Below are 12356 nucleotides of genomic sequence, written 5' to 3'. Positions count from 1 at the left end.
ATCAAGCCATCCGGATGACTTCTTTAGCTTGCTAATCACCATGAATGAGTCCAAAGTGTTTCACTAAGACCCCATTACAATGAAGCACGGCAAACAGTTGAAACCTACCTACGATTTTACTATCATCAGCTGAGTGGTATATTACCCAAATTAACCGCTGAATGCATATTTCGTTACGTCTGCTGCGATGCATATAGATGTGTTACACAATCGTGACTTCTAAAATTCGTGTTTGACAGGGACTCGAACGTGGATTCCCTACTTATCGCTAGCGTTAGACTTAACAACTTCCTATTAGCAGCAAACCGTAGGCGAATATAAGTCCGCAACTTGAATAAATTGAAATAAATGTTACAGCTTCGTCGTAAGTTGCACTGAGAAGCATCAGTTTTTTAATTCTTGAGGGTGACTTGTTTCGGACATCTCTGTCCATTTTCAAACCATCCTACGAAGAATACTGCAGTTGACATGACAATTTTATACAAACCAGGCACATATTCGTAGTAAAATTATAGTACACTAATATACGTGTAAGGTATACGATTTTTACAACTTGCCTTACTAGACACATACTGTGCTGTATGTGCGACAAATACAGGCGATTGCCCAAGTACAGAACCTGCCCCTGCAGTAATCAAAGTGGTGTGTTCGACTTAAAAACAGCAAAATACACCACATGTAATATGGAACAGAGAAGATATGTAACTTTTCCTCAGAAGAGCACAGTACATAAAACTATGTAAATGTGTTGTAAATGACTTGTCTAAGGGTGATTTACTGTACGCTGGTCGTTCGCGTTACTCTTTGGTCTTTGAGCACAATGCCGCACGTTGTGGCTTCACGTTATCATAATCAATACGATGTTTTTCTTCTCCACTAGAGGATTGAATATAAACTAATGAATTACTATGGGGATGATCTGCTTAAGGGGCAGTCTTCTTGTAAATTGGCAGGTTAATTAATTTATTTTTGAAGTGGGGGCTGCCGCACTTTCTAGTTTTGAGTTGCGGTATGGAAGGAGGTTCGAGTCCTCCCTCGGGCATGGGTACGAGTGCTGTCCTTAACGTTACGTTAGTTTAAGTAGTGTGTAAGTCTAGGGTCCGGTGACCTCAGCTTGGTCCCTTAGGAATTCACACACATTTGAGCATTTTTGTAGTACGGAAATGTAATTTTTTATGGGCTGGACACATTATATGTAGCGCATAACAGTACAACTACTTATGGAAGCTCATGCAACTGCAGCTTCTTTTGGGGGCAACGTCATGTAACGACGTAACGCATAGCAGTTCTGTGTAATCCGATACACTGAAGCACAATGATCGATCTTAGGAAAAGAATTCTTGGCATTGTAGGATTTTGAAATCTAAATTAAGTTTATAAAGAGAAACAGAATGTATTGTTTAGCCAGTAAACATGACAAATTTCTATAGTTTATGCGAATATTAGTGTCCTACAATTGTATTACGAATATGTGCCTAGTTTGTCTAAAACTATCATGGGATGGTTTGAAAATAGACAAAGGCGTCCAAAACTAGTCACCATCAAGAAATAAAAAAGTCTGTACTTTTCAGTTCAACTTACGACGGAGCTACAACCATTTATTTCAATGAACCACTTCGGCTATTCGTGAACACTTCTCTGCCTGACTCAAATTTGAATATGTCACAGTCCACGACCTTGTATCATAATCTTATGTATGTCTCCCTTTAAGCTCGCAATATTACCTGATTCCCGCTTAGGGAGAATACCACAAGGAATCGAGGTCATTTATAACACCACATGCCCTTTCGCGGCTTATGAAACGACGCTAAAAATAGTCTCGATTCCTTGTGGTGATGTCATTCCATCTAAGCGGAAACAAGGTAATGTTGGGAAGTTAGACGGAGGCTACGATATAAAGTCGTGGACTGTCACACATGTCTATGTTAGATAAGCGGGTAACGCAGTTCGAGTTCCGGTCTGGCATAATGTTTCATATGTCATATACCAGTCGTAGCGACCTTCATGACATTCACAGTCAGTGAATTATGTGAGAAAACAGTTAAAAGGAGTGAATTTAACATTGGCGAAAAAGGCGAAAGGGCAACGGCCTTGCCGCAGTGGATACACCGGTTCCCGTCAGATCACCGAAGTTAAACACTGTCGGGAGTGCCCGGCACTCGGATGGGTGACCATCCTGGCCGCCATGTGCTGTTGCCATTTTTCGGCGTGCACCCAGCCTCATGATGCTAACTTAAGAGCTACTCGACCAAATAGTTGCGGCTCCGGTCACAGAAAACCATCATAACGATGGGGAGAGCGGTGTGCTGACCACCCGCCCCTCCTATCCGCACCCTCCGCTGAGGGTGACACGGCGGTCGGATGGCCACTTGTGGCCTGAAGACAGAGTGTATAGGTGTGCAAAAGGCAAAAATAGAAACCTAACAATGAAGGATAATGTCGAGGGATTTTTGTGACTGCCGTGGTACTAATAAATTACTTTCGTTAGGAGCAAACTATCACAGGAACATAATACCAAAATCTGACGATGTCACAGGAGGAGGTGGAGGTGTCCCAAGAAGCTGTTCGGCTGTTTTGCTTCCTTACAATGCCTCAGCTCATTCTGTATCCGTCTTAGTCAAACATGCCTTGCTTTAGATTACAAAATTTTACCAAAAGCCTGTTCCCCAGCCCCCACTCTGTTTCGCTCTGTATACCTCTGCACTGACGTGGAACCCAGCAGCATCAACCTGTTGCCTCAGATGATGGTAGCACTGGGTAGTTGGCACTGCCCAGTGACATCGGGAAGGTTTAAAAATGGAAAGTCCTCTGAACAGCCGAAATGCAGGCTTGTACACAGTATTTACGTTGCCATGACTGTGTTGCGAAGCTGCCATACCAGATACACAGCCGGGTGCGTCGAAGACGAGGTACCAGTTTCGTAGCGTGGGAGGAATTAATTAGAGGAAGGGAGGGAGGAACTGGGCGAAGCCGCCGGGTCGGGCAGCGATGTTGGAGCAACGGCGGAGAGTAGGTGGGTGGGTGGGTGGTTTGGTTGGCTGCATACCGGCGGCCTTAAACTGTGTACCGTGAGGCCAGGCGCAGCCAGAGCTGGCGAGGGGAGTGGGCCGAGCGCTGGTGAAGATGTGCAGCCTGGGGGCGCGTGCCAGGCATCGCTGCGGAATTCCTGGGGGCGGCCCACGCTGTGGCCGGCGCGTGTGCGGGCTCAAGACAGTTGAGGTATTCCGCCGCCCTCGGACGTCCCGAGTGCCTCAAGGACGAGCCGGGTCTTGAGCCGGACGAGGCGAGCGCCGGGCAATAAAATGCTCTCCGCAGGCATTCAGAACGCAGCACGTCACAAACAAAATTTTCGAGCGGTGGTGGAAGAAGTAATACTTGATAACAGAGCTCAGAAAACAATTTTCATTATATTTCACTTTAATGCGGTTTCTGTTGCCTTACCAAGATGACTTCATAAGCCGATGCCTATGAAGATCTGTTTCGATTCATCGAAATAATTGCCCGGGAATCTAGACTTGTGCTTCGTTCTATGGCTCTGAGTCCAAGTACAATGTTATGTAGGCATAGAGGTGAAAAAACTATCACAAGTCACGTTCACGAGGAAAGGTGGCAACCATCTATCTTAAATTTTTAAGTATATTTGGGTTACCGATTTCGACCTCCTAAGTTGCAGGTCATCCTCAAATACAACATCCAGTGTGTTCCAAGAAGAATGGGCGATATGACAGGAATGATGATTCGAAGCTTAAATGTCTAGTAAACATGAGCAGGGGGCATTATGGACCACAACAAGTAAAACTATCTAGTAAACACGGGCTCTACAATCTATACTCCAAGAACATTTTTCAGCCGGCCACAGTGGCCGATCGGTTCTAGCCGCTTCAGTCCGGAACCGCCCTGCTGCTACCGTCGCAGGTTCGAATCCTGCCTCGGGCATGGATGTGTGTCATGTCCTTAGTTAGGTTTAAGTACTTCTAGGTCTAGGGGACTGATGACCTCAAATGTTCCATAGTGCATAGAGCCAACATTTTTCACAAGAAGAGATGTGTTTCACAGTATCGAAGATGATGAAGTGCTCATAGCTGTTTAGGTATCTATTTTAGACCTAAATTTTAAGAAACAGCCGGCCGCGCTGGTCTCGCGGTTAAGGCGCTCAGTCCGGAACCGCGCGACTGCTACGGTCGCAGGTTCGAATCCTGCCTCGGGCATGGATGTGTGTGATGTCCTTAGGTTAGTTAGGTTTAAGTAGTTCTAAGGTCTAGGGGACTGATGACCACAGAAGTTAAGTCCCACAGTGCTCAGAGCCATTTGAACCATTTTTTTTTTAAGAAACATTTTTGCTTCGCATGATCGTTTCCATCATATCCCATTTCTCCTGGGAAAACTGTAAATGCCCCTCCTAGTCTGGAGGGGTGACATGCCCTTTAAAAAACTGAACCGTCACCCAGCTGATGAACTTGGCTTCTCATTAATGACATATTGGCCACTTTTCCCGGTAGGATACGTTATCGGCATTAGCGGTTCACAGATGAAAATATGAAACCGAATGGTGCGGGTAGGGGGAGGGGGCGTGGGAGGGGAGAGGATAGAGCCGCTAAGAGGCGGAAGCATCAGCAATGATCATTAAAGACACATAAGTGTATCCATTAGACATTTGGCCTGTCATGGAAAAGAAGTGCAGTGAAGGTCTATGCGTTGACAAATTATTTCAGATTAGTCCCCCATTGGGATCTCCAAGAGAGAACTTCCTATGAAGACGTAGTAGGAAATCTAGAAAGAGAAATGCAAAGGCTCAAGCCAGATATAGTGAGAGTCAGTGAAGTGAAATGGAAGGAAGATAAGGATTTTTCGTCAGAAGAATAGAAAGTAAAATCAACAGCAGTAGAAAATGGTATGATGGGAGTAGGATTCGTTAGGAAGAGAAATGTTGAGTAGAGAATGAGCGACTATAAACAGTTCAGTGATAAGCTGGTTATCATAAGCCTTACAGCAAACCAACTCCGACAACTATAGTTCAAGTTTACATACCGACATCGCTAGCAAAATATGAGGAGATAGAGAAAATATATGAGGATATGGAACATGTAAATCAGTATTTACAGGGAGATGAAAATCTAATAATCGGAGGAACGGAACGAAGCGACTGGGGGACGAATGGAAGAAACTTATACGGGAGAGCATCGTCCTGGCTGTAAGAAGAGAGAAGAGAATGTCTAAATGAGTTCCGCAAAAAATGTCAGATTTTAATAGCGTATGCTCCTTGAAAAACCACAAGAGGAAGAGGTAAACTTGGAAAACTCCAGGAAACACGGGAAGATTCGAGCTGAATACATATAATGGCCAGACATAAATTTCGAAATTGCACTGTGACGAGAACCCAGGAGCAAATGTAGATTCAGATCACAATTTAATATCGATGAGGAGTAGACTGATGTTTAAGAGAATCGTATGGAAGAATCAGTGTGCAAGTAATTGGGGTACTGAAATACTGAGGAATGGTGAGACTCGTTTGATGTTCTCTAAGGATGTGGACAGTGCAGTGAAGAATCCAGCAGTAGGCAGTTTAGTTGACGATTAGTGGATATGTCTAAAATGAGCAGTCGCAGATATTGGACTGACAAACAAAGGTACAATGAAGATAAATGCGAATAAACATTCGGTAACATAAGAAATGTTTCCACGGAGAAGGAAATACAAATATGTTCAGTAAAAGACAGCAAAACAGGAATATAAACCACTTAGGAATGAAAGAAACAGGAAGTGCAGGGAAGCTAGGGTCAAATGGCTACATAAAAAGTATGAAGAATTCGAAAAAGATATGATCGTTAGAAGGACTGAATCAGCACATAGAAAAGTCAAAACAACCTTCGGTGAAATTGAAACCAAGGGTAGTAACATTAAGAATACAATGGGAATGCACTGTTAAACCCAGAGGAGAGAGCGGACAAGTGGCAAGAGAACACTGAAGGACTCTGTGAGGGGGAGGTTTTGTCTGACCATGTGAGAGAAGAAGAAAGACTTGAAATCATTTAAGGCAGAAGAGCGATAACATTTCATCGAAATATCGAAATTCCTAAAGTCTTTGGGGCAAGAGGCAATCAAACGAGTATTAAAGTTGGTGTGTAGAACAGATGAGACTGCCGATGTGCCATGAGACTTTCGATAAAATGGCGGGCACACAGTTCCGAAAGTCGTAAGGGACGATAAGAGCGAGAGCTGTCACACGATCAACCTAACATGTCATTCATTGAAGCTGCTGACCAGAATAATATACAAAAGAATGGAAAAGAAAATTGCGGGCCTGTTAGAAGACGACGACCAGTTTCGTTTAGAAAAGGTAAAGGCACTAGAGAGGCGGTTCTCACGTTGCGTTTGATAATGGAGGAAAGACTGAAGAATAGTCGAGACATCCTCATAGTAATTGTCGACGTAGAAAGAGCGTTCGTCAATGTAAATTGGTGCAAGACGTTAGAAATTATGAGAAAAATAGGAGTAAGCTATAGGGAAGACAGCATTTACAGAAACAGCTGAATGGAATGAACAGTCTAATGAATACGGAATATACACTCCTGGAAATTGAAATAAGAACACCGTGAATTCATTGTCCCAGGAAGGGGAAACTTTATTGACACATTCCTGGGGTCAGATACATCACATGATCACACTGACAGAACCACAGGCACATAGACACAGGCAACAGAGCATGCACAATGTCGGCACTAGTACAGTGCGTATCCACCTTTCGCAGCAATGCAGGCTGCTATTCTCCCATGGAGACGATCGTAGAGATGCTAGATGTAGTCCTGTGGAACGGCTTGCCATGCCATTTCCACCTGGCGCCTCAGTTGGACCAGCGTTCGTGCTGGACGTGCAGACCGCGTGAGACGACGCTTCATCCAGTCCCAAACATGCTCAATGGGGGACAGATCCGGAGATCTTGCTGGCCAGGGTAGTTGACTTACACCTTCTAGAGCACGTTGGGTGGCACGGGATACATGCGGACGTGCATTGTCCTGTTGGAACAGCAAGTTCCCTTGCCGGTCTAGGAATGGTAGAACGATGGGTTCGATGACGGTTTGGATGTACCGTGCACTATTCAGTGTCCCCTCGACGATCACCAGTGGTGTACGGCCAGTGTAGGAGATCGCTCCCCACACCATGATGCCGGGTGTTGGCCCTGTGTGCCTCGGTCGTATGCAGTCCTGATTGTGGCGCTCACCTGCACGGCGCCAAACACGCATACGACCATCATTGGCACCAAGGCAGAAGCGACTCTCACCGATGAAGACGACACGTCTCCATTCGTCCCTCCATTCACGCCTGTCGCGACACCACTGGAGGCGGGCTGCACGATGTTGGGGCGTGAGCGGAAGACGGCATAACGGTGTGCGGGACCGTAGCCCAGCTTCATGGAGACGGTTGCGAATGGTCCTCGCCGATACCCCAGGAGCAACAGTGTCCCTAATTTGCTGGGAAGTGGCGGTGCGGTCCCCTACGGCACTGCGTAGGATCCTACGGTCTTGGCGTGCATCTGTGCGTCGCTGCGGTCCGGTCCCAGGTCGACGGGCACGTGCACCTTCCGCCGACCACTGGCGACAACATCGATGTACTGTGGAGACCTCACGCCCCACGTGTTGAGCAATTCGGCGGTACGTCCACCCGGCCTCCCGCATGCCCACTATACGCCCTCGCTCAAAGTCCGTCAACTGCACATACGGTTCACGTCCACGCTGTCGCGGCATGCTACCAGTGTTAAAGACTGCGATGGAGCTCCGTATGCCACGGCAAACTGGCTGACACTGACGGCGGCGGTGCACAAATGCTGCGCAGCTAGCGCCATTCGACGGCCAACACCGCGGTTTCTGGTGTGTCCGCTGTGCCGTGCGTGTGATCATTGCTTCTACAGCCCTCTCGCAGTGTCCGGAGCAAGTATGGTGGGTCTGACACACCGGTGTCAATGTGTTCTTTTTTCCCTTTCCAGGAGTGTATATTGAGAGGAAATCGGAAGAAGATAAAAGTAATGACAAGTAGCAGATATGTGAACAGCGGGAAACCTAACATCAAATTAGTGACCATGAAATGGACGGTTAAGGAATTGCGCTACCTTAAAGCAGAATAACTCATGACGCGCGAAGCAAGGAGGACTTAAGACGCAGATTAGCACTGAATGAAAGAGCATTCCTGATTAAGTGAAGTATACAGGTATCAAATACAAGTTTTAAAGTCATGAAGAAATTCCTGAGAATGCACATTTGAAGCGTTGCACTATATGGCAGCCAATCACGGACATTGAGAGATGAAACTAGAGGCGATTGATATGTGATATTACAGAAGAACATTGGAAATCTGGTGGATTGATGAGAAACGAGGAGGTTCTTCGCAAAGTCGGAGAACAAGGAACATAAGGATGAGACTGACAAGAAGAAGGGACATGAAGACAGGACATTGATTAAGGTATAAGGGAAAAAACTTTTGTACTAGAGGGAGCTACAGAGGCCAAAAACTGTAGGGGTAGACAGAAACCGGAAAACATCCAGCAAATAACTGCACTCACGTGCAAGTCATACTGTGTGATGAAAAGGTGGCACAGTAGAGGAATTCGTAGCGGCACGGATCAAACTAGTCAGAAGCCTGTAGACTCGGAAAAAAAGGGAACTTGTTGTTAGTGGACAACATAGATAGAAAATGATGAAACATCAACATCGAAATGAATAAAGCAAACACATTCAGATCAAGGAGGTTGGGCTGCCAGCAACGCCCAGCATGCGGGTAGTTTACACTCGCGGGGCGAGTCGCCTCGATGGAAGGCGCCATTATTAGTGAACCAATTTGACTGCTATCGAACACCGTGTGAGCAGCAAAGAGTCACTATTACAGCTCTCTCTTTATCCACAAAGTGGTCTGATGAATTTCAAACAGTGATTTACGTTCACTAAGGATGCTGAATTCCCTTCATCCCAGCGACATTGCATCATTATGTTCACTTGTATTACTGTAGATGGCGAATTTCAGGTCACTGTGCGTCTTTTACGTCGCCAGATGTCTGTTTATTTGCAGCAGTGTTTCACAATAGTAAGAAGAATTTAAAACGCTTACATTTATGCACGATATTTCCAAAGCTCTCAACACTCAACAGTAGACGCTGTTGTCTCTTTCCTTGATAGTGAGTTTCAACGTTCGCAACAGAAAGTGCGTGTTATGCGCAAATGTCACCTAGCAGAATCAATACCCGATGGCGTGACTCGTTGTTAAATCTTGATACGGAAATGTGTCACGGAAAGCCCATAAAAAAAGCGAAAAGCCGAGATGTAATCCTGACATTTTCTCTGCACATTCGCTGACCGATGTGCCTCTAGTTGCTTACTAAATGTTGCAATGAGTCGGCGGATAAACAAGGTACCGCACAGGGGATTGAGTCAAGCCAGTGTTTAACAGCCTACCTGTAGGTGGTGTGGTTTTCCTGCATGAAAATCGACGATTCAAAATACTTAACTTTCACCTTAACCGCTACCCCTTATAACTACTCACAGATTTAATCTTAGAAAAAGTTCTTCCCATTTCATAGACGTAAGGTGGATTTCTGTAAGAGTGGGTACCAGTCTCGTTGAATTTAATAAATAGGTCGTCCAATCCATGACTTATGAAACACATGTTTTATTTTGTTTTCTCTTTAGCTTCATTGCTGTCTCTAGGTGCACACGTCCTCTGTCTCTGCAAGTTTTTTCCTTAAAAGGCCGATGAGTTGTAACAACAACAACGCTGTACTATTGTACATATAATAAGTTTTCCATCTGGTTTTTCGATAAATTAGTGTAATCGAGGTTCTGATTTCATTTCCTTTTGGTTTCATGTCATTGTGTTAAGAAAACTGTAAACAAATTTCGATGTGAATATTAATGTTTATGTCAAATTTCAAGCAATATTATAACAGAATTGAAATGTAAGAAACGTTGAAACTATTGTAAGATGTCAAAGTTGTAATAGTGTGTCTGGTCCATACGTAGGCGATGTATTAGGATATGTAGAATGCAAAACCTCGGGTGAATACCCTGTCTGTAGGGGAGCGGTAAAAGGTGGATGGCAGGCGAGCGCGGGAAAATACACACGGGCGCTACACGGCATGACGGGCTCAGCAGTGGTAGTCGGAGTTGGGCATTGGTCTGAGCAACATGTTCTGGATCGAGGAGGCTCTCCTGGAAGACGTAGTTTCATTGAGCATCGGACATGCCGTTCCGACGCCTATACAGCATGGCAAAATTCCATAGACACTAAATGGAAAAGCATTGCGACGTTAAGAAGAAGTAAAGTGCCGATACCTCAAGAGCCATTGCTGTGGTTGTATGTGTGCCCGGTGCTTCGCCATCTCGCTGCCCGCCAACCGCCACATCGATACAAACAGGTTGTAACTTTTAGTACTGTATTCGTGTGGACCAGTGTTACTTTTGTTCCATGCTGTTCAATAACAACTTAAATTTTACCAGAACTATCCTGTCATTTAATTATCCTCACAACTAACCTAGACAGGGTCCTTTCCTAATGTTGTGCAATCCGAGTGTCCCGAAGTGAAAAATTAAAGTTTGTGTTAATAATAATTACCTGCAGACCTAGCTGTGTTAGAATGATGTTTAAAGAACTGTTTTGTTAATGAATCAATTGATAAATAACGAAGGTCTGACAAAGTTATAAGATAATTTTGATATTGATTTAGTAATGAAGTTTAATTATTTCGAGACAGATATAAGGTATTTAAATGAGCAGGAAATAAGACAAAAAGAGTAGTAAATCATATATTGGAAATCTTGAGGGCATAATGATTACAGTAATTAATTGTTTTAATACAGTGATCATAACAGTTTCAGGGTCCCCCACCCCCGACCCTTTTTCTTTTCATTTGAATTCTGAAGCGTTCTAAACTGATTTGACCATCACAGTCAAAGCCAAAATAGAAACCAAAATTTATCAGTGTTTTACCTTTATCAAAATTGACATTGTGTGTGTGTTTCGAAAGTGCTATTTCTATGGTAACCTATGCCCGATTTTAATCAGATCAATAGACAGTACGAAGTTTTGTAGTAAATATTATAGTGTAATGTTATGTATTTATGGTTTATCCATATTAGTACAGAAAGTGAAATTATCAGTTCAGTAGATTTTCTGGTTCTAAAATTTACCATATTATGCAGTGTTACTACGTGTGGTTTCGCATGAATGTACATTAACTTGCACAGGGAAGAAACTCAGTTAATGCCTAATTAGGCTGGCGACCGTTTCATTAACAAATTGGTACCATCTTCTGTGTTGTTTCTTGTCCGTCCTGACGTGTAGTTGCATTTCGGACTTGCTTGACGTATCAATGTTATTACAGAGTGGGTGTAAGTCTGATTTGCCTCCATTCAGGTACACGCGGTCAATTTCTATACAAAAATCCTTTCTCATAAGGTGAAGCCCGTCAACGTACCATAGTACAGGCTTTAATGGGTATCGTGTGCCCGAAAGCGCAGCGTTACAGAGTAAAATAACTGACATTCGTTGTGTAATACTCTCCCGAGTTTATGTACCTCTTCTAAACGAAAGCAGACGTCAGTAATTACACTGTCTGACTATCCAACATAAAAGTAATGCAGACGCAACCACACATACCGTAGCCATACGCCTTGCAGAAATCGCTTCTGATCATTTAAGTGTGCGTCTTTCTCTGGATTTGTGGCTGTGACTTCACTCAATAGAGGAAAGTCCACTGGAGCTGACGGGATACCAATTCGATTCTACACAGAGTACGCGAAAGAACTTGCCCCCCCCCCCCTCTTCTAACAGCCGTGTACCGCAAGTCTCTAGAGGAACGGATAGTTCCAAATGATTGGAAAAGAGCACAGGTAGTCCAAGTTTTCAAGAAGGGTCGTCGAGCAGATGCGCAAAACTATAGGCCTATATCTCTGACATCGATTTGTTGTAGAATTTTAGAAGATGTCTTTGCTCGCTCATCATGTCATTTCTGGAAACCCAGAATCTACTCTGTAGGAATCAACATGGATTCCGGAAACAGCGATCGTGTGCCGTGCGAGCTATACAGCATGCTGCGGACAGTACTTCTACGTCGATAATAATAATAGAGTGAAGATCAATTAAGAGCATAATTTAGTGATTGATATAAATGACAATTCCTCATAAAGTAACGAGTTTGTCAGTAGATGGCTGAACTAGACTCAAACGAGGACGGTAGTGTTAACAACATAAAAATGTACTATAATATCATAAAAGTAAAAGTCAAGTGCTCTCACTCTGATGCATATCAAATCGTAGTATTTGATATGCCGAACATGAATATGGAGTTCTGTGTCTCTAGTCAGTGTACATGA

General features: G+C 44.1%; 1 protein-coding gene and 1 pseudogene across 1 annotated transcript in view; one reads left to right on the top strand and one right to left on the bottom strand.

Annotated features, from left to right (window-relative positions):
* LOC124613777 (nephrin-like) overlaps window positions 1-12356 on the bottom strand; it is a 1004503-nt gene that overhangs the window by 853642 nt on the left and 138505 nt on the right. The gene's annotated exons all lie outside the window — the stretch shown is intronic.
* LOC124614641 lies at window positions 2082-2199 on the top strand (annotated as a pseudogene).

Source organism: Schistocerca americana, chromosome 4 (assembly GCF_021461395.2).
Source record: "Schistocerca americana isolate TAMUIC-IGC-003095 chromosome 4, iqSchAmer2.1, whole genome shotgun sequence".
Taxonomy (NCBI): domain Eukaryota; kingdom Metazoa; phylum Arthropoda; class Insecta; order Orthoptera; family Acrididae; genus Schistocerca; species Schistocerca americana.
This window is presented reverse-complemented; position numbering and strand designations above follow the sequence as displayed.